The sequence below is a fragment of the Pipra filicauda genome, unplaced genomic scaffold (genome assembly GCF_003945595.2).
Source record: "Pipra filicauda isolate LSUMZ 115617 unplaced genomic scaffold, ASM394559v2 scaffold104_size2351352_pilon, whole genome shotgun sequence".
In the NCBI taxonomy this organism is placed as follows: Eukaryota; Metazoa; Chordata; class Aves; order Passeriformes; family Pipridae; genus Pipra; species Pipra filicauda.
The window spans coordinates 707,803-731,101 of NW_024103485.1; the positions used below are offsets into that span (position 1 = coordinate 707,803).

Below are 23,299 nucleotides of genomic sequence, written 5' to 3' on the forward strand. Positions count from 1 at the left end.
TGTTATTGCTGGCATTACTGGAAGTGCTAGCACAGCATGCATCTGGACATCCCAGTCTCTGAACAGCTCAAGCTCCACGGTTCCCCCACAGAGCAATACAGCCTTTAACTCTTACAAACTGCTTTGCAAAGAAGTGGCTCAGTCTGCCATGAGAGCAAAAAGTTACTATGCAGAGAAGGTTACAATGGTAACCTTCTGATTTGAGTTTACACAATTTATACAGTGAAGCATGAAGAGAAAGAAGTAGAGATTCCAGGAGCAGCTGCTTTTAGCCTATGAGGCTTTGGAGAAAAAGGTCTGTATCTAGAGGAGGAAATCTGGACTCCATCTGCTATTTGACAAAATATACATACATACATACATATATATCTATATATACACACACAAACAATAGCATTTAGAGGGTTGCACCACATACTGGCATTCACAAGATTCAAACACAGAATGACTGAAAATTCACTAATGTACCTAGTGGAAAATGCCAATGTTTGTCAGGGGCAGGTAGTTTAAATCACTGTGTCTATCTTCATCTGAGAGGAAGGATAAGAAAACTTCATTAATATTTTTCTACCATGAAAAGAAGGCCAAAACTCTCCTCCTTCATACTCTCCAGAGGTCGAACTAGATTTGCAATGATCTCTTGTGGCTTTAAACAGGTTTTATAGATTAGCTGACTTAAAAATAGATACAATGTTTAAATAATAACATTCTTTTGAAATTGAGGGCCTAGTACAACGAGCCTCCAGTCACCGGCTAAGATCTGGAGGAACTCTGACCATACAAATATTTGTAATAAACCAAGATATTCCAAAATTTAATGCTGTTGACTCCATCCACCTGAAAAGTAAATGATGTACACTTAAAACATCTTCAGTATGGCCTGCTTTAGCCAGGTGCAGATCTCCATGAAAGCACACAGACAGAGGACATGTCCACAGTACAGGTTCAGGTACTGGACCCAGTGAGCCACAGCAGCAAGGATCTCCATCCTCAGCCAAGAGGCATGGAGACCACTGTGTCCCATGCAATTGGAGCCTGTTTCTGCTACTGGGAGAGTACAGTTAAAATCAGCTTTGATATGTTTGCACTGTCCTGACACCTCTACTGTAGGCTGTGACAATTTAATTCAAAGCCTGTTTCCATACAATAATTGCCAGAGGTCACGCCATCAGGGCTCAGATGAGGACCTGAATTCATTAAGTGAACCAATATGCATGTTGCCTTTTTGCTCCCTTTTCAAGTACACGGCCAAAGGAGGAAGCACAGGAGAGATGTGTTGTCATCTCCTCAATGGAGTTGCTCCTTGTCAGCTACACCATTGTTTAACTTGTCACAAGTACAAGCAAAACAGTACAACACAGCAAACCTCACCAACTTGTGTGAACAGCTTGGAAGTCCACTGGATATCACTTAATTCCACGAGCCAGTGAATACACGAACAACGGGAATCAGATTACTTTGCTCGTATGTTTTGACAACAGCAATTTCATTTTATCTATTATGATAATTCATAAAGCACCATCAAATGCAGTGCAGAATCTCTTGTAAAAATAATTACAATCTAGTAATGCAAGATGTCATTGAAGCACACCATTAATTCCTTTACAGTTAGGGAATGAGCCAAAGACTTTGTGCAAATGAAGGATTAGCAAGGTTTCAACACACATTTCCTTGCACTTTAAATGTGCAAGGAGTAAACCTTATTAAAACAGCACTTCGTAGTATGCTTTAAAATGATAGCCCCTGAGGTAGATTTTTTGTACTTCAAAAGATAGCTATTATACTACTATATATTACAGCCTAGGATAACAGAAAAATAAATTCCTATCTAATTCCTGTATACAGGGAGCATAGAATAGTTGCTGTTTCCTACAGCTGTCAAGAAAACCCAGACTTTTATGCAAAATGAGGTGTCACCAGTCTCACACAATAAAGAGAGAACAGCTTTAATACAATGCTACGAATTGTCTTCCACTTGGCTACTGAAAATATTTTGAGCAGTTAAAGTAATCTTTTCTGAATCTACCATCCAGAATTTGGGATGTCTCCAGATGGGCCTCAGGGTTATAGGTGTTTAAACTTCTTCTATTTCCATGCAGAACAACTTTGTGGTTGTACATTTTATGGCTGTTTTTAAAGCAAGATTTCCCTAACATTAAAAAAAAAAAAAAATCAAAAAGGTCTGGTGCCTTTTCTTCTCGCTGTTTAATAATGTTCAAAGTTGCCTGAAAATTTGCTTACACATAAAAGACTGAATCAGTTACCTGCTTTGCATCATCTATGTTTTAAAAGTCCTTGCAATACAGACACTGAAATGATGACATCCTTAATCCAGATTTGTGTGATTTCTCTAATGTGTTAACTCAGATCTTCACAATTAGAACTATTAGGAAATAAGCATTTTACTAAATATTAAGATACGATTAGACCCAGATAAACTGCCTACAGCAAGTAGACTGCCCCACTTAGTAAACTAGAACCCCCTAAAAACCACCAGAAATATCTGCTAATATTAAAATCAAGATCTCATAACAAGCAATTAAGAATGCTGAAAGAATTTGCAGAAGATGTTGCATTCATCCAAACTTTTCCATCTTATCTCAGATGTTTACAGTAAAAAGAACAGAGAAGTTTTCTTCAAAGCACAATTATTATCAATCCTCTCCAATCTTCAAGCACCACAATATTCTTCTTATAATATGACCAAGTAACCCCCTCTGATCCTCAGGAGACGTTAGCAAAATAATTGTTCCCCCGCACTGCTCCTTTGTTATTACTTTATTTTTTTCACACTCTTATTACTTCAGGCAGAAATAACTTGGAGATACTATCATCAATTTACCAAAACAGAATTCCCCTGCATTTATTTTAAGTTAGACTTTTACAATTACATTGTACATTAGAGCTAAATGTCATGATTTTCAACCTGGCTGGAACTGATTGGCTCACTAAGTCTACAGTTTAATTCTTCCCTCTCTCTCTTATTTTGCTAACTAGAAGAGAAATGAATCCACCTTCAAGCCTGTTGGAATCAATCTTCTTTTCTCTTTCTCATAATTTATAAGCCAGAGGCTTAAAAAGTGTTCATATCCGCTTTTAACAAGCTGGTTATGCGAGATAAGCACAAGAACATTAATAAAAATAGCTCAGCATTAAGTCATGAATGTTTTACAAAAGTAGACTTAAAAAAAAAAAATAAAAATCCTAAAGGCTCATTGTGATTTATGCTACGTTTCTTTTCCTATACTACCAATTATCAATCATCTCCAAAAGATGCCTTCTTTTATATGCCAGTGTCATGAATGCAACTGCTGCCAGCTCATTCCTAATCAGGTGAGACACTACACAGCACAGACCACCCCCTAGCTAGTCCTGGGACCTGTAAATGCTGGAATACTGCAGAAGAAGTGTATTCTTTCCCAGTTATGGACTTTTACTTTTTTTTGTTATTAGTTTTTTAATTCTTTTTCAAGAAAGCTCCACAAAGATTTCATAGCTGTCCCACACACTGTACCTCAGTATGATCCACACCATCACTTTACCACCACCCTCAATGTCTCCAGTGTTCACAAAACCTGTACCTAGAACAGCAGCAATGGAACCACCAGTACTGAGGCTTTTATTACTGCAATTACAACAAAGCAGCTGGTGGTAATAATAATACTACTTAGCATTTATACGATACTTTATATCTTCAAAAGGCTGTATAAACATTTGCTAATTAAGCCTCACAGTACTCCTAAGAGACAGATACTTTTTTTGTTTATTTACAGGAAAACTGAGGCAAAGAGACAAAACAGCTGTTTCCAAAATCTAGGTTCTTAGATTATTTTAAAAAAGGAAATGGAGATGTCAGGACAGTTAGAACTTTCAGAGTTACAAAAGTACAGCTTAAAATACTCAAAGAATCCAATGGGACATAAACTCTCATGCTCTGAGCATCCACCCCCTCAAAAAAAAAATAATAATAATAAAAAAAAAAAATCAGCAAACCCTGTCCCTGGGAAGACACAGCTCCCTGTTGCCAGCTGCCCTAAGGCACTTGCCACTGTGGAACACAAAAGGCTGGATGGCACAGGCCAGTGGGACCATTCCACCTGCCAGACCCCCAGCCTGGAAGTCCACGAGTCCCTCTGCAGAAGTCAAACACTTGACAAGCTGCACAAAATTATGATTTCAAGTGGTCGCCACCAAGACTGGGACTCAAGGGCAACTTGGTTCTCCCCCAGGGCAATATGCTGCTCTGTCACTACTCAAGGAAGATATGAACCCTTCTGTTTCCTTCCATGTTGACATTTAGCTTTCATATAAAAGTGAGAAAAACTTTAAAACCTAAGCAGAAAACAAAAAATTCCACCACGTACTGAAGGCACTTCTGAGATCTCACATTCATACTCAGTAAGACATTTATTGAACAGACTTTTTTATGTGTATTAGACACCTCACTCACATAGGGAAAACAAATGCCTACACACACTCTAACAGCTCCCATTCAGGTCTTGAGCTCTAGAACTGCTTCAAGAGAGCTTAAAATTATTGCCTAGACAAAATACACAGCGTTCAACCTTTAAAGAAGATGTTACTTATAAAACTCCAACCCACAAAGACTTGACTACCCATGTAATTTCATATGCAATATTCCCCACTGGGATCTATAGGTCTGAAATACTTTTCAGAAGACATTGGAATAAAGACTAATGACACAAAAGGGGAAAAAGAGTCGGGTTTTGAGTAAGAAAAAAGCTTTACTGCAAGGAGTGGCATGAAGTGCAATTAAAGAGTGATGCAAAACAAAAAGAGTAGGGAAAACTTAGGGGTTGAAGAAATAAAAAATAATTAAAAAAAGCAAACAACAGGAGATTAAAGTTACGTCAAAACTCAAGTGTAGGATGGATCAGAATACAGAAGATGGTGGAGGAACATGACTCAGGCAAGTGAAGAAGGAAGGAAAACAGTAATAGCTGAGCCAGGGGGCAGGCTGAGCAGGGGGAAGTGAGGCCGAAGCTGAAGGTAAAGCACAAAATCCGGCAGTACATTATCCCTAAAGCAACCATGAGAAGGGAAACTGTGACTGCAGTGGAGAAGCTGTGTTTGTTTCCTGGCAGAGGTAGGATATCTGTCACTCAGGGCTGACTTACCTAATGGACACTGAGGTGCAAAGTCCAGATTCCTCACCCTGTCCTGCCCTCTGTGTGTGAGACAGCACCACGAGGCTAATGACCAGTTAGATGGGATTTATTACCAGAAAGAAGTTTGCAGCTAAAACAGAAACAGACCCCACCCTCCCACCCCTCGGCCCTCACCCCTGGACAAGTCTTTATCCTTGAATACAGGAAGAAAAAGAAACAGAAAGACGAAACCAACATTACACTGAGGTTGTGAGAGCACAGGAAGATCACCAAGCAATAAATAATGCTAGAAGTGGAGAAGAGAATAAGTAATTCCACTTTGGGAAAAGCGAGTCTGAGATGACATGGAAAAAGAAAACATATATGTAAATATAGAGCCTGCTACCCAATTCTGAATGTGAAATATAGATGTATATATATATCTCCAACTGAAGGCAGTATAATACACTCACTGGCTTCTCAAGATATGTACAAAGCTGAAAATTACTTCAGAGGCACAACTATAAAAGGCTGACTTTTTCATGTAATTTTTAAAATTGCACAGCAGATCATCAAGCTGAATTTTATTACAACTTGATACCAAAAACTCCTCATGATGTAACTCAGTTTAGTTGCATTATCTTTGCTAGATCACTGTCAAATGCACTCAGCTACATGAAAAACTCAACATACAAGATGAATGTCTTGCTCTTTGTACAAAGGTTCACATTCACATGCTCTGAATAATAGAACTGTGCATTCAAAAATATTTCTATGATGTACACTGGGATTCTGCTGAATCTGATGAATCCCTGCATTAACCAGATACTTAACTCCCCAAAACACCAAGTGTTAACTCCCTTATGGGTTAGAAAATTAAGGCTTTCTCAAGGCTATTTACTCCAAATTATAATTTACACTGTAAACAAAGAGACCTTTGACTCAGGAAATAGAGAAGACAACACCTCAGACACACTGTAAAACCAAGCAAAAAGAGCTAAAGCATCAAAAGAAGGAAGAGTACATGAGAATGAAGAGCAGAGCCTTCAGTCTTCATGAAAGGAGCATTCAGAGGGATGAATTAAGCCCTCTCAATTGCCCCAGAATGAAAGAAAGTGCTCATTAAACAAAGTTCACGTTTCAGGTGAAATAAAATTCACTAGGAGCATTAAGGGAACAAATCACAGCAGCATCAAAGTCTACTTGAAGTTAAAACATCGATAAAATTGGGGTAATCCTGTATGTCACCAAGTATCTGCAAGTATTGAAGGGCAAATGGACTTCTGTGATCTCGTGTATTTCACATGATTTTTAGATCAATATTTATGGAGCTGTTTCGGGAAGGTGTGGTACGTTAAATACCATTTCCTAATGGGTCGGGGCCTATCTAATGAGCAACAAACAGGTACTGCAAACACCTCACTTTCAGCTTCAATTTGCACTTGGGACAATTGCCGGAAAGTGAGTGGGAGAAGAAGGGAGTACTGATGGGAGAAGCAGCAAGCCTTGTGCCTGTTTTTGTACTTGGTCCATCTTTAAAAATGCTTTTACATGCAGGAGCAGAAATGAAAGTAATAGACACAAATCCCCAGGAGTCATCCCCTTACCTTCCAGTTACAAACATTCCTGGGCTACGGACATTAAGGCTTACAGTGAAACTCTTGCAGTAGATTTAGCCTGTAGCATCCAGCAGCTACAGCACACTCCAGCCCCCCACCCCAAGAACCAGCTCTGGCAGCTTCACCATTAAGTCAGCTGAACACAATTCCTCTATGCTTATGGAAGTCTTGAAAGAAATTGGATGTTCCCTTACCTGCAGTGCTAATCTATGAAATCCAGAAAACGCTTAAGCTGTAACATTTTGGATTATTAAAAGACAAATCCTCTACCTCATCTAAACCCAATGCATTCTTAAAAAGAAAACAAAAACAACAAAACACACACAAATCAAATCCCCCCAAAAACCAAACACCACGTTATCTGTACAAAACCTATTTTTAGTAGGACTGAACATTCATAATCCCTACCCTCACTCAACAGATACCATTCCTAAAGTTTACGACTTTTTTTCCTAAATATTCTGTTGAAATACTCAAAGGTTTCGCAGCATTACACGACAAAGGGTTCACCATTTTACAGCTCAGAGTTTTACACTGTTTGGTTTTGATTTCCTGCTTTCTGCTGTAGCTTTATAGAGAACACGACAATTTCCATGGCTGGTCAAAACAACAACGTGAGTGAGGCTTTAAGAACAAAGACAAGTAGGATCCCCTGTCACCACAGCAATGAAGATGCCTGTCACGCATCAGAAAACTGCACAACAGAAAATCCCACAGAAATGGATAACTTCATGGAAAATACTAAAACTCTGAACCTTTGAGGCTAGACACATCTGCTAACTTTGTCTATCCAGAATGCATAAGGTTGCTGAAGTCTATTCATAAAAAGACAGAGATAATAAATGCGAAGAAAGTAATTTGTAATTTGCTATTTCCATGTTAGATCTCAACCCTGTGGAGATTCACAGCATGCCTAACTTTAATTACCGAGACAGTGGCATAGAGAGGAAAGGGAAGAAAGGGCTGGAAGCGTTTAACTAGTAGCAATTCAAGGCCCTGAGTTGGCTAATATTTAAAAATTTCACTAAAACTGACGTTACAATCAAAGGCATGTGTTAGTGATTGCGGGCTTATGGTCACAGCTCAAAATGAAAACAGATCCTAAAGAGCTAATGTTAATAACATTCCATTTGTGATTCATTTTTTACCCCCCCAGTGTCCCTGACACGCAATTGGAAACAAAAAAATTAAAAAAAAAAAGTCCCTCCCCACAAAACAGATGTGATGGTTGTTTCTTCCCACATCACCATGGTCTTTCCAAGAAGGCTGTGACTAACTTCACCAGGGAACAAGCAATTATGCAGGATCTCTGAGTATCAAGAGCTATAAAAGATACCTTAACATTCCATTTCAGTGACAGAAGAGCTCTGTTTTATAAACAGTTATGCAAATGTTTTCTACACACACCCCAAACGGTCTCACTGACTTAGATAAAACTTCCTACAACTTTAAACCTAAGTTCCTCCATGGGCACCACAGGGAGAAACTCAGAAGTTGTTCAGGACTGAAGTTCCCAGCAAAATGTAAAATCTTGGGATCCAGACTGGAAAACTGAAATTCCTAGGTATCAGAGTTAAATCAAGATCTGTACAAAACTGAGAAACTTAGCATGTTGGATGAATAAATTTATAGATAAATAGATAGATAGATAAATAGATAGATAAATTGATAGATAAATCAGAATCCAACTCTGGAGTTAAGATAAAATGGCATCAGATACATCCCTCTCCAAAAGCAGGAATTCTAGTTTCTGGTAATGCAAAGGATTTAATACTGAAAAAACTACAGAATTAGTACTGAGAACAAGATATGATTCTCATATATTGAATTTTCACCTTGAAAAATATACCAACTTCACTGTTAATTTTATGGGTACTGTGTAAGTATGGCCCTACCATGAGGAAAAAGGGTATTTCAGGCATCACAAAAATCAGTGAAAAGCCTTCTAACCATGAGCTGTTGATTAGCCTCCTTGGGAATCCAGCTCAGGACTAGAATGATAAAAACTGAATCCCCACGGACAGAGGGGATACAGAACCAGATGCTGTTAAGTGAGAAAGCAGGAAGAAACCCTGGTTTCAAATGAAATGTGAGAAGCAGACCCATCCACATGCAGAAAACACACAAGCAAAGAAACTTTCCGATTCCTTTTGGATGGAGATACAAGAATGGGGCCACTCACACTGCACCATAAGCACCACAGCTAAGAGGAGCTAAGAGTCTTTTCTTTCTGGCCACCAGCCCCACTTCAGAGAGAGAAGACTCAGGATGGGTCACACACCAAAGGGCTTCCTTTTTCTGTCTGGCACAGCTAAAAGCTGTGTCTTCTAGAAAACCTCGCACCACTGACCAGTCATTCACCATATGAGAAGAGATGCAGGAACTGTAACTAGGAGCATAAGGGCAACAGGTGGTAGCCACTGAAATCGAAGTTAGCAAACACTTTATCAGTGCAGTCTTCATCGTGTGGACTTCAAGTCTTCTCTCACCACAGTAATTTAGAAGTTCTTATATATTTAAACTATTTTGATCCTCATTGATCCTCCAATTATTTAACTTCAGATGTTAGATTTTAATAAGGTTTTACCCACAGGACAAAAAAAAAATGCCATATTTAATGTGATTGATTTGCCATTTACAGCTGGACTATGGATAGAAAGAAAATAAACCGTATTTTCAGAATTTAGTTGTCAACAAGTGCAAAAAAATCTGTATTTTTTTTCCATCCGTGCATTTCTCAGCAGAAGTAACTTTAGTCTAATCTTGCCCTCTCTATTACTGCTATAAATAACACAGCACCTAATCACTACTGGGTGTCGTTGCTTGTGGGGTGTTACCTCCCTCCAAATAAATCTAATGGGATGCTTTGACTGCTTCCAAAATTACAGGCAGTCAGAAACATACATTCTGAGCTAGGAGAAGGCATAACTCAATACTGCAGCCATTATGAGTTGTTTGACAATACAAGCCAGCTGGACAATTACAGTCCGAAGCCACTTATATTTCCACAGTCTCTCCCAGTAAAAGCAACCAGCAGCTGCAACCTGCTTGTGTGGAGCCTTGAGCACAGTATCTCATTACCTGATGATACCTGCATGCTAATGACGCTACACTCACTGTGAACTGTGAATCAAGAGGAGATGGGCTGCGTCTCCCTTACACCTTGGAAACCCTGTAAGCTCTCTGCAATCCCCACTGCTCGCTGAGAGGGTACAAACTCACTTCAAGCCTGGCCTAGGAGAGGCTTCTTCTCGAAGGGCAAGGGTAGCAGCATTTCCATGGAAAGGAGACGGGACACACAATGCTGATTCAGTATTTCCAGTTGCTAACAACAAAAATGGTCATTTTTATGTTCTCCCATGTAAGCAACTTTTGTAGCTGACATATAGTCATTGCACAATCACAAACAAGAAAGAATATGGTCAATAGGAAGGGAGGAGGACCTTATTTTTGATGATGGAGAGGCATAATTAATATTATTATTAATTATTAATATAATCTACGCTGCAAAGGCACGTGAGATCCATCATTTGGTTAATATTTCAGCAGACACAACGCAGAGCAGCAGGACTTTTATCTTCAGTACTTCACCTCAAGTAAACAAAGCAGACTCCACAAAAGGTCAAACCACTGCACGCCTGTAGCTCTGGAGGGTACGAGACCCATTAGCCAAGGCAAAGAGCAATCTCTGAGTGGGAGGATTGGTTCCCAACCAACATCCTTAAGAAAAACTTGTTCCAACCTTTCTTCTGTTGCCTGCTACTCACTGGCTTGAAACTACGGTTTAGTGGAAGCTGCGATGCCTAGCTTTTCATGGATACAGTGCAACCCTACTGAGGTTACAAGGGGACAGGAACACCTTAGATCATGCCGCAAAATGCCACGAACCTGTTTTCCACCGTGTGTCCAGGTCACTTGCGCGCTGGCAGGGAGCGCGTGTCGTGGCGATGAGAGGGGCAGGAGGAGGAAAAACGCCAGGGAAAGTTATCAGATAGAGGGAAAGGGCTAAACAGCGGGGGAGACGAAAGAGAGCGGGGGAGAGCACCGAAGAAACGCAAGCATGCAACAGGAATATCTCACCCGAAAGCTGCCCCTTCGCGCGATACCAGCAACACAGGTGGAAAAGGCAGCTCAAACACCGGGGAAGAAACACCACAATAAGGACTGAAAGGCAAGTCACCTGGTCGAAGGTGAGGCAGGAGGAGGGCGCCGGCGGATCCTCAGCCCCGTGGGAGCCCCGCGGGCAAGGTGCGGCGGCGTTACCGCAGCGGGAGGGGGAAAATACACGCACACCTACACACTACACACACACCCCTACACACACGGCGAGGGACGCGGGTATAAAGCCACGGCGGGGAACGGCGGCAGCAGCGAGCGCCGTTCCCAGCCCGGGAGGCAGTTCCCGGCCGCCCCTGCCCGAGCGGCGGCGGCTCCGCGGGCCGGCGGGGTCAGCGCCCCGCAACTCGCCCCGTTCCCACCCCGTGCGCGCTGCCCCGGCGGCTTTTGGCGTCGCGGAACAAAAAGGGGGGGGGGCTCCGCGCCCGGGGGAAATCCCTCTCCCTCCCCGCCAGCCCCTTACCTTCCCCCCGAGCCGTCCTGCCGCCCCGCGGGGCTCCGGGCGGCACGGCCGGGACTCCCCCGCTCGCCGCCGGCGAGCTGCGGGCAGGGGCGGGCGCGGGGGCTCCGCTCCAACAAAGTGCCGGAGCGGCGCGGGGCGGGCGCCGGGCACCGGGAGCAGCGGCGGAGGGAGCGGAGCCGAGCTCCCTCTGCCGGCCCGCCGCCCCGCCCCGGCCCCGGCCCCGGCTCCGGCTCCAGCCCCGTTCCAGCCCCGGCCCCGCGGGATATGCGGGATGTGCGGGGCCGCCTCGCCCCTCAGCCGCTCCCCGCCGCGCCTCACCGGGAGCTCACGCCAACGCAAAGGTGCTGAGCGGCAGCTCCCCCCGGAGCGGCGCTGAAATACGGGAGTTGTTTAAAGTCATCGTAAGCCTTCGCCAAAAAAAAAAAAATAAAATAAAAAAAATTAAATAAAAAGCCACGCGATAAAGCCTACCGACGCTCCAAAGCAAAATCCTTCCCCGGAGAAGTAGGTGTATCTAAACCACCTTTGGAACTAGTGGACGGCGAGAATGTAAATCTCCCATCCTCGCTTGAAATCCCGGATGAAGTCTCCCAGCTGTTTACGTTGTTTCCATCTGGCACCACATTCCTCCCGACTCTGACAATTTACACGTGTCTTTCACTCAGCACAGGGGAATAGTCCCGTGTCCAGATACTATTGGCACGTTTACAGGTAGCCAAAGTCCTCACGCTACAGCCGTGATTTCCATAACGAGCCACTCCCCTCCTAAAATCGAGTTGCTCCTCGAGAACCTCGGTTTTCAATGATTTCACTTTCAAATAAGCTTTTGACTTTTGTGACTCCAGAGAAAAGCTTGAAAACAAGCTTTTGACAGCATCAGACATAGGAAAACAGCCTCCATTCAGGTAGTGCATAGGAGAGCTAATCTGATTTTCAAGGTTCTGTTCCTGATTTTTGATAGGATTCAATTGTCAATCCTGAAAGACTTACACACCTGTTTGATTGTGTTCCCGAGGCTCCTTCCAGGCTTCATCAAGATTCCTCACGAAGATCAGAATCTTATCTAGACCAAACAGCCATTTCCATTGAGCCACTGCTATCCAAGTATGGACAGCTTTACAAAGTTTCTGTGATTCCAGACCCTCTTCAAGGAACCTGCAGAGGAAAAGTATAAACTAATGAAAGAGCAGCTGCTTGCTGAAATTTCCACTCAGTTCCAAGAAATGAGGCTTGGTAGGTCCTTGCTTTTTATAACACTCTGTGACTCATTTGCAGAGGCAGGTGAAGTCAGAGCCATCACTGCCAGAGTCGTGCCACCGACAGCTTCTTCAGGAAGGACGTGGATTTCACCACTTTTTTAAAAAGAGGAAAGGACCATGTTGCTCAGCTTCTGTTTGCAGTGGTTTGGCTGTTGAATCTCTTCTCAAGTGGTGCTAGTCCATCCTTAACCTGGTGTTTGCCAGCAAATCTTCCTGAAATAAGGTTTGAACTCTACAAACTGTTATTGTGCCAGGCTCCTTGGCAGGGTCAGGGCTGAAGGCAGTGGGCAGCAGGCAAGCATGAGGCTCACTGAGGGATCCTGTGAACCAGACAGGAGAGAGTAACCCGAGCTTCAGGTCAGGCTGGAAGAGGTGGGGCCTCACTCCACAATTGCTTAGGAGTTCACCTTAACCCTGCTTCAAAAAAAAAAAAAAAAAAAAAAAAAAAAAAAAAAAAAAAGAAAAACAGTTCAGGCAACTTCCCCTTCCTGGCTCAGAGCTGACAGAGTCCCTCGTCATGCTCCATCTTCTTCTAATGGTTCTGTCTCTGCTATTTTTTCTGGTCCAGAAAGCCCTCCACAAAACAGGAAGGCACAAAAAAACTTGTGAAATAAGTCCACTTCTATGTACCTAAACAGGCACTGAAATGTGCAGACACCATACACTTACCTAGTTCGTTTTCAACAAACCTTCAAGTCTTAAAGAATTGGATTATGGAGAGGCCACCAAGGTACTTTGTGTGAATGAAGCTTACAGGAACACTGATATCTAAGCTGACATTTCCAAACTATCCATGCCAGACACCATACACACTCTCCCTAGGTAAATAATAACAGTAATTTTTACATGAAAACGCTTACCCCATGAGAGGTGGAAGGAATACAAGAGATGCTCTTAAAGAAAAGGCTGGGGACTGCTTCAGCTCTTGGCAGGGATAAACAGTGCCTCTCTTCCCCCTTCTTTCCTGGACAGCAGCCCAAGCCCACCCCCTGCTCCAATTCCCTTTAACAAAGGACAGAACACAAATGCAGAAGACCACTGTGGGCTGATATTTTTGTTTGGTTTTACTTGGGAAGAAAATATTTTAAAGGAACAGAGACAATAAAGAGAAACGTGGAAAGAAAAACAAGTGGGATGTGAGAATGAGAAAAGGAAAACCAGAAGGATAAATGGGAGAGAGAAAGATTTGGGGAAGAATAAATTCTACTTCTGCTCTTTAGGGACTTTTCTTCGGGATGTGTACAGTAGGTATGGACATTTATAAAATTATTTTATATGATTAAGAAGTTAATATCACCGCAGATAGGAAGCCAGAACACTGTAACACAAGGGGATGAAGAAGGTATTTCACCGATGTCTGTTTGGGGAAAAAAATATTCCAAAGAATTTCCTTCTGTTGTAGAACAGCCTAAAGATACTTTCCGTGCTGGGAACCTGCAGAATGACTTACACAACGGTCTGGCAGGCCCAGCAGAGCCTGTTTGCTGACACCAGCCCCCTTCCTGCCTGGAATTTGGCCAAGCGCCACGGCCCCGGCCAGGCGCAATCTCCTTCGCAGGTGCACACGCGATGGAAGGCACAGCGAGGGCAACGGACCTGCAGCCCTGAGGGGAGCACCACTGCTCAGGCTCCGCTGAAAATTGATGGGCAGGGGTTCAATTTGTACGGGATTGGCTGCAGCGAGCCCGGGGATTTAAGATTAACCGCTTGATACTGGAATTTCCACTCTCATTGAAAACAGACACTGCTGTATCCATAGAGTTTTCAGAAGAAAAATACACACAGCAAGCCTGATTCTTTCATTGATTTTAAGGCATGTGCAGCGCAGTGAGAAACAGCAGAATTGTTCCTGATTGAGGTCATAAAAATGCAAGGTAAACCCAGAGGAATCCAGAGCAAATGAGAGAAACAAAAGAGACTGGCTGTTGGTCCATGCTCCTCCATTCTTTATGCTGTGGAAAAGAAAAAAAATTGCAAATACAGAAAGTATTTATTTGCTGCTTTTGTAAAATTGTGGAAAACATTTTCCTCAAGGCTAAACACGGTACTATCTAGAAAACTATGCAGGTAAGAGGATTTGAAGAATAAACATAGAGATTCTTCTAGTCCCAAAGTCATTTGCAGTTTTATTGGGAGTTTCTTTTGGGTGTGTCTGGTTTTAAAATACTCTGCTTAAATATGTCATCCTTTTTGCTATAAATATATATATATGGTTAGACCATTCTTAGAAGACACTAAGTGAATGTAATTAAATGTTCTGAATTCAGATTTACTATTTGAGTAGCAAATCTATGAATAACATAATGACCACAAAACTAGTGAGGTCTAAACATGTTCAGGACATTCTATAAACTTCTACCTTAATTAGGAAGCTGGGGTTTGCTACCCAAAAGTTAACTTTGGGCAAACCCTCTGATATGTTTGGGTTTGATTCCCCCACCACCACCCCCAAAAGAAAAAAAAAAAAGATTAAAGATTCTTAAAAGATCTCCTCTCTCCCCATTAGTCAATTCCTTTATTGGAGAGCTTGTGCTTAGTTGATTAATATGAAATTACATAAGCTACTTGCATTTTTTTTAATAACCTTTCTGGGGAAAGTTGACTCAGGCACACAGAGTAAAGCAGACCACGGAGCTACCCACAATCTAAATGTGAAAAGGAAGGAGGAACCCAGCATGTCTGTAGCCCTCTCCTCACAGAAAATGAACTTCAGACTCAGTTCTGAACCAGAGGGAAAACTCCTGACTGACTCATGCACTGCGTCCCAGGTACGGAGCCAAAGCAGCACAAAGAATTCCCAGAAGTCTCATTTCCACCCAAGAAACGATTCTCTGGAAGAGCTTGAGGATATGGCAGAAGATATATCTGGTGAGAACAAGCTGCCTGTCAGAGTGCAGTCACGGCGTGGAACTCCACAGAGGCTCCCAGTGACTGTGAGAGATAAGACTGCCTCAAAGAGCTGTCGAGAATCACTGTGCCCAAGTTATATGAGGAACCACTCTGTGTTGCAGAAAATCTAGGTGTTTTAAAAGAAAGAGAAAAAAAATCAGCCATTTGCTCATGATCCTTGTGGTGCCTTGCTTTCCAAGTCAGAGAGCACGGACTTTCCCTACTTTTCCCTTAGTCTAGCTGCCAGGGGTTATCAGATTTTTATTCCTTGTTCCTAATTATTGTTACAGCCATGAGGGAGATTATTTGACTGGGTTGACTAGGGTAAATGAACTTCATCCTGAGCACAAAACTCTTCATCCTGAAGCTTCCACCACTGATGAATTAAAAACTTGCCATCCAGCCCTTCCAACTACTAATGCATCGACTACAAACCACATAAATTTATGGGTAGGATTGAAGCTAAATGTGTGATGATAAAAAGCCTTCCAGTAAGACAAGGCTCTGTGACGTTATGAATTATCTGGCAGATCTTTCTGCACAATCCTATGTGGATTGGAATCAGCCAGTGAAGTAATGTAGAGGGCCTTTCTCCCACTGGAGCCACAGGGAGTGTTGCCATTTATTTTGGCAGGAATAGAATCAGACCCAAATCCTTAAATTGTGCATTACTTAATCTCTGCACTGAATGCTGGATAGCTGACACTTGGATTTGGAAGTCAAGGCCCCTGTCCAGAAAGAAACCTGAGGTGTAAGAAAAGCCATATCTGAACCACTGACATCATCTGGGCAAAGCTCAGCACGTTCATGGTTACTAGAGTTTGATCTGTCCCTTCTCAAGAGCTGCACTGTGTTTGATGAATGAGACTCTAATTGAATTTAAGCAAATAAATTGCAGGTTACAAAGCAAACTCAAATGTTGTTATGCATTTTGATGCTTCCATGTTCCTATCTTACAGAGGCAAAAATGAAATAAGACACAGACAATCAGTCGTTTTATATCTACACTCTGCTCTTTACAGGGAAGCATGACAGATGTGTTTTATTACATTTGTATGTTTATTGTATAGAGCATTAAAACTCAGATATTTCGTTTTTCTTATATCTCAAATTCAAAAGAGAAGAAAGAGGGCAGACACAAAGAAAAATAAATAACTGCTAGAAACAATTTCATTTGTTTTGCCAGAATTTTTAGAAGTTTCTGGGTTTTTTTCCTCTTCTGGGGTTTTGAACTATTCTTCTCTGGTGGAGGAGGGGGAACAATCTTAACCATATGGCTCATCCCAAAGCCTTCGGAGTTCTTGAGTCAAGCATCTAAAATCAATACATTTCTTTAGTGATCATGAGTTGTTGATAAAAAAGAGGCTGACATTTTTATGTGGACTTGGGGTTCATAGATTTCATGTTTCCTAAAGAAATGTCAGAGAGAGAGGCTTTTTTCTTCTAACAAATTAAAAGGATTTGGGGCATTCACAAGACTAATTTAAGCTTCTGAAAAACATATCAAATATCATCACCACAATACTAAAATAATTAGATTGGTCAAAATTACTTTCTAAACTGTATTTTTATTGGTAATTGTGATGAACTTTAATTTTGAAAATGATAGTCCCAGTTCTTGTTTTTAGGGAGAGAAGGGCCTGGTTCAACTGTCTGACCTGTTTAGAGACTGTGTAGATCACCTAAAATCCTGCTTTTTCATATACTTGCTTAGTTCTGATTGCATAATTATTTCATTCGCTGAGGGAAGTAATTAGTAATACTAATGACAATTTTTTGGTTACATAGTTCTTGCCACAGACCTCAAAATTGTCTACCAGCTTCAGTGAATTTGGAGAGACAAGCTTCATTGTACAGGAGGAATGGACAAAGCTCATCTAATACTGAAGAACCTCACAGTTATGTTCTGAAACTTGGATTATGTTGTGTTTTTATTAAAGATGAAAACTATAGAATTTGAAAGATGGTACCATACAACCCTAGGAGACCAGAAATAAACATAACAATAAATGCAAATAAAATAACTCTGTGTGTGTGTATAGTTTTAAACACATTGAATCTCATGAGTTTTAATTAATATGTGAATCTCATGAGTTTTGAGCAGAAGAGCATGACTCATTATTTATGGTCGTACCACACTGGCAGAGCTGAAGAGGCTCCATCATGCTGGGATGCTGCATCCAGTGCCCATGGAAGTAGAGCTGTAGTGAGACCCAGGAACCCAAGCTCCCAGCATTGTGCTCTGGCCATTTTGATTTGACACACAGTCAGTCACTGGCGTGGTCCTGGGAGTTATGACTGAGAAGGTTTTGGCACACTTGAGGCTGCAGATACAGTCACAAACTCAACCAGACTCTACAAGCTTTTTCTTTCCTGTGAAAAGTGTCCATGAGATAGTTTAATTTCCACACAGTTTTCAGATAAACATATGTAATGTCCAAGTTCATAATTGCTTAAGTCTATGACAGATGTGGCAGGTCTGCAGCTGCATTACTTGAAGTCATGATTTTGCCTTAAGGCACCCCAAACCCCGTGGTAATATCAGCATTTGAAACACACATACCACCAAATCAAAGAGGACCTTCCCTGAGCTTGTTACAAGTAAGGGAAGGCAATTAATTAAAAGGGAGACTAAATCCTACCGTTATGTGATCGTTAGTCAGCCAGTGATGGTTTTCATACTTGAGGTAGTCACATCTGTTTGCTCGAATATGCTGGGGCAAGGAGAACCCACCTACCACAGCAGACGTTCTGCAGCCCTCCTGGAGCCCACAAACTGTGGCTGAAGGCCCCAGAGGCAGCCTGACCCTGAGCAAGCAGTCTAAAGGCTACTGTCAGATAATGAATAAAAATCTGCCTGGAAGAAGAAATTAACCCCACAAAGTTCATCATGTGGACTGCAATGACTTCTTGACCGCTTACTAGCACAGTACACACTAACATAAGGCACAGTGAGAACATAAATACAACCATACAAACTCATGCCTTAGAAAAGCAGGGTTCAATTATTTGGGTTGAATTTTGCACAGTCTCTGTTGTCTCTCAGTGACTACAGAATTCACTGCAGAGCAATGGATGAGACATGGAAAGAACAGAATATAAAAGATGTGCCAGTCAATACATGATTTTAAAGCAATTTTTGAACCTTTACTATGGATGCCTGGGATAATATTCTATTTTAATTGCCTCACATATTTATCTCATGGCTTACTCCTGGTTTCATCACCTTTGTCTAGGAGATTGCCTCAAAGACCTATGAACCTCTTGTTCAGAAACCTATGTGTCTCCTCAGACAGCTTCAAGTAAATGAAGGAGTTGAGGACAATGACTCCACACTCTAACTCACTAAAATATCCCAAAGTCTATGGGACATATTGTGTGTATATGTACAACATGGGAAGCATCTTGTACAGTTTACAGCATATCACTATTCTTGTGTGCCATTCTCCTTCCTCCACCACATCAGGAGTTTCTAAGTTAAAATGATTCTTTCAAATGCTATGTTGTAGCATTATAATCTTAGCTTATTATAATCTCTTACCTTGAAAGTTCATGGCAGGTATGTGTATTCAGAAACAAAAAGTTTCCCCTTTTACTAAAGAAATAAGCAAAGCCTTAGTATGCAGTTTTCAGACAATACTGAGAAATGTTCTTCCAGAGGTCTGAGCAACCTTTTGTACTCCAAAATTATCCTGCCTAGGAAAGAGAGGGTGAGAGATTTTAGAGGTCGTCCACTGTATGCATATTATTCCAGAGAGAAACCTTGCAAACATGTGGGTTTTAACCCAAGGGCTTATGAAAATTCATAGTGTTTGGCACCCTCTCTCACTGATGCAGCAACGGCAGGAGCACCACGAGTGGTGTGGCACACGTCTCGGGAAGCATTGAACAGAAATGGCTGGGGCATGGGAAAAGTACTCAGGAAAACTCCTGGATGGAGGCCACTGCCTTTCACCAGACCTGAATAGTGCAGGGGTCTTTGAGAGTACCATCACCTAAGGGCCATCCTGCCATCAGCTTTTTTCAGCTGAATTTAACTTTCACTTAGTTCCAGAGCTGAGTAAAATCATATGGCAGAATCATATGGTATAACCATATGGCATATTAATTTTTACACAGATAATAGTAATGAGCTGATAGTCTGTGTGTTATGACATATTTATAACCCTGGTATAATGAAGCAGGAGGATAGCAGAAGCCTCCAAAGTGGGGACAGGGGATACAGCCCAGTGAAGTACAGGCACAGGATGATACTAAAGATTTCAGAGTGATAAAACATTCGCCCCTGATGAATGGGCCAGGGTCAGACATGGCCCCAGGAAGAACTGTGGGATTAGGGATGGGTCAGGATCTTGGACCATGTTTGAGCCTGGCTCCAGGGCCCCATGGCTGGTCAGGGCAGGGCTGTGGGGGAGCTTGAGACCAGTCCTGCTGCAGTGCCCCTGGGGGGACCTCTGGCCCTGAGGGGCTGAAATGAGGTCCTGGGCTATGGGTTGGGCAGGAACAGTGAGGTCTGGTGGTGTTCCCAGGGACATGACACATGGGACTCTGATGCCTTGCTGCAAATCCATTACTTGCTTTTGTCTCTGAGGAAGACTTGTGCCATTGCCCCGGGACACAGTGAGGCAGTGGAAAGAAGCATAACACCAGAGAATGAGGGGTAGATTTGTGAGGTCAGTTTACTTGTACAACACTTTTTAAACATTTAATTAATAGGACTTATTTTACATTAATTAGATAATTTGGACTGTGAATATTTGTGTATTGTAACTATACTACTGCTAATTAACTGTGTGTTGTGTATTAGTTAGCATGTTAAGATTTTAATTAGGCTAAAAGATTCTTGGCTTGTATGTTCCTCCTTCATCAATAACAAGATTTCGCACATAAAACCCTCTCCATCAGTCCTCCCCGTTCTCCCTTTCCTTTTTATTGTGATGCCTCATCACTTCCCCCCCTGCTTTGTAAGTGAGTGCAGTCCATGACACAGTGATGGGCCCAAAGCATTTTTGTCCTTCCTAGGGGAAGTAAGAGGCCAGGTATTTGACCCCTCTGTGCCAGAGGTCCAAAAACAAGAGGTGTGCTCTTGAAGACCGACAGCCCCCGACCTCGATATGCCCTTCATTGGCACACCATGAATGGGAATCCAAGGAGCACAAGGACTTCTCCCTCCCTCCATGACCCTCGACACAAGGGGGTGATGAGGGGAAGGGGTACAGGATGGGGAAAATCATCATGCCACGTTGTGAGTGACAGGCACATCAGCAGAAAGGGTCCCGTGCAGAAGCTTAGCTTCATACTCCATTCCTGCCTCCATGGAAAGTGGGAGAAACCTGAGCTGCCCTCTCCTCCTGACCCTTCACAGGGATGCTTTTCAATGAGCTGAAGAAAGGAACTGAGCTTACACACGATAATAATCATCCTATTTGTTTACAGAAACATTTTCCCTCGTGTTTTGCGGTTTCAGTTTTAAAAAGGGTGAGATTTTCAAGTCTGGGACTTGTCCTCACATACACATGTATCCAGTGCCTAGCACGGCCAGGGCTCTGTGCTGAGAAAAGTCTCTGTATCCTACCAGATCAGGCAAAACAGTAACAAAAATAATGTCAGTCCTTCCTCTTTATATGAGCCTATGTTAAAAGAATAAGCAAGTACTTGGCCAAGAGAAGAATTTCTTCTTCCTCTGGAGTGGTGTCAGCCAGCAGAATTCACCACTCCGAAGGGCACCCGGACTGCTGTTGAATTTAAAAAAGGGGGGTTGAATGGTCTGGATCAGGCGATGCTTGTGGCTGGTGCAGCTGTATGGAGACAAAAGGAAAAACTGAGAAGGATTGAAACTCTTACAGCATGACACAGATGATTTAACCCCTAGAATGAACCAACTGTGGATTGGGAACACATTCATGATGCATGCAGATATTTCTGGACTATAAGAAAAACAGGAAGAAAAGGGATTGAATTAATCCCCAAGTATAATAAACAAACAAACAGTTACTGGAAATAACAGAATAGATAATCTGGGAAACTCCCTGGAGGGACCATAAGAGCGTTCAGATTCACAACTGTAAGACAGCAATACCTGCCAGATATGTACACAGGCATTGCTAGCTTACCTGGTCTAACAGAAACCTGTTCCAAGGATTTGTAAACCCACAGTATTTGTGAATTTGTGGGATCTGAAGAAAACATCGTAGGCTTATAACTGTTGTTTCCTTGCATTTAAAACTTGGGGTGTGTATTTTTTTTGTTTTGATGGAGGTGAGGAAACCTCAGATGTCTGGAACATTCCTCCTTCTCAGTCTGAAAACAAAAGCAAAGCCAACACAAATGAGATAGTCAACGGGATTTCCACCCTAAGACCCCAAATCTCTTTTAAAAACAAAAACGTTTAACTGCTCTTATTTCTTTAAACTTCTGGTTTTTTTCTCTGTGTCTTTACTGAAAAGTGAAACTTATTCCTAATTCGGTAGCAGTTGTACAAATTACTTTGTTCCCTTCTTTTTAAGCATATTCACACATTGTACAAGCTGCAGGAAATGCCAATAATTTTGTTGAAACACTGCTCCTAATCTTCCCTCAAAATAGAGGCTCCATGACACTTTAAACGGTGCTGTATCTGCATTAGAAAGAAGAACTCCTTCTAAGGTGTATTATATGTATGTCATAGCCAAATGGAATGAAGGTAAGAATAAGCATATCTCAGATTTCTTTTCCTTTTAAAATGAAGACAAACTTTTGTAGTCCTAAAAGAAAGTGCAGGTCCGTCACCAGGGAGTGTGAGCAGGCAGGCTCTGTTTTCATGCACCCTCCGGAGAGCAGCTCTCCCCAGCCAGGCCCTATGGCCGGCTTTGCATGCCCCTCTTATCCTCTGCCTCCAAATTCCACCCTGCCCTCTGCAAAAAGTGAGTTGTTACACAAAGGAGAGTGAGACATGGTGAAGATTTATTTAGGTGTAACTACAAAACAGTCTGAGATCCTGAGATGAGAATTGTGACAAAACCGAACCCAAAGTCCTCCGAATCCAAAAGGATATCTTCAATTTATGGGACAATGGAGCAGGCCCATATATACTGCAAAATTACTACTGAACTTTACAGAGTAAATGACTGTGGCAGCAGATAAATCAGGATGCACACAGTACTATGAAACTGGAATTAATTATCCTTTCATGCGCCTTTGCACTGAATTATTTCAAAGAGATATTCTTGTTATCCTCGTCTAAGTTATAGGTTGTTAAATTACCAGCATGAAGATTGCAACAAGTGAAAACAAATCAGGAACAATGGTTTGAGCTTCCCTGTCTGTGAGAACAGGGCAAAATGGCAAAGCCTGTTTTTCAGTGCTGACTTGAACATAACATATATAACATCTGACAGCAGCCCCAATCAAATCACTACAGCATAGACAGACAATACTCCCCCAGTGTCGGGCTCTCTGTGCTGAGAGCAATTTTCAATTAATTTTCCTCATTTACGAGGAAGATGCTAGAGCAGATTTGAAGGAGTCCAAAAGCTTAGTGGTAAATGAAAAATCCTCTTGTGTGCTTCATTCAATGTGCTTCTCCCAGGAAGCACGGGGAGAGACAGTTTGATAGCTTATTTCTTCAGGGGAGAGACAGACAGAAGTGTCTGTCTCCATTTACTCTCAATTGAACACACACAATAGATCAGGTTGTCTTAACGGGGACACAGAAATTTTCATGCAACTCCATGTGCAGCTCCCTTGAGGAGCTACTTGCCAAGAAAGTGGAAAGTTTTAAAGAAATGTTGTGGTTATGAGTGAATCTTCTCTGTATGGGGCTAACTCCCATTGGACACTGACGTGACAAGCACTGGCACACACTCC

General features: G+C 42.1%; 1 protein-coding gene across 8 annotated transcripts in view; it reads right to left on the bottom strand.

Moving 5' to 3' along the window:
* EPS8 (epidermal growth factor receptor pathway substrate 8) overlaps positions 1-12,902 on the bottom strand; it is a 137,774-nt gene extending 124,872 nt beyond the window's left edge. For 3 of the 8 annotated variants that reach the window (XM_039379391.1, XM_039379349.1, XM_039379378.1), the window contains exon 1: positions 11,307-11,447. The gene's annotated coding sequence lies outside the window, so the exon portion shown is untranslated. Of the gene's footprint in view, positions 1-11,306; positions 11,450-11,777; positions 12,278-12,300 lie in introns of those variants that run through there. The other 5 variants (XM_039379359.1, XM_039379368.1, XM_039379351.1 and 2 more) reach the window with 5 other exon arrangements.
* Between the last annotated feature and the right edge of the window lie 10,397 nt (positions 12,903-23,299).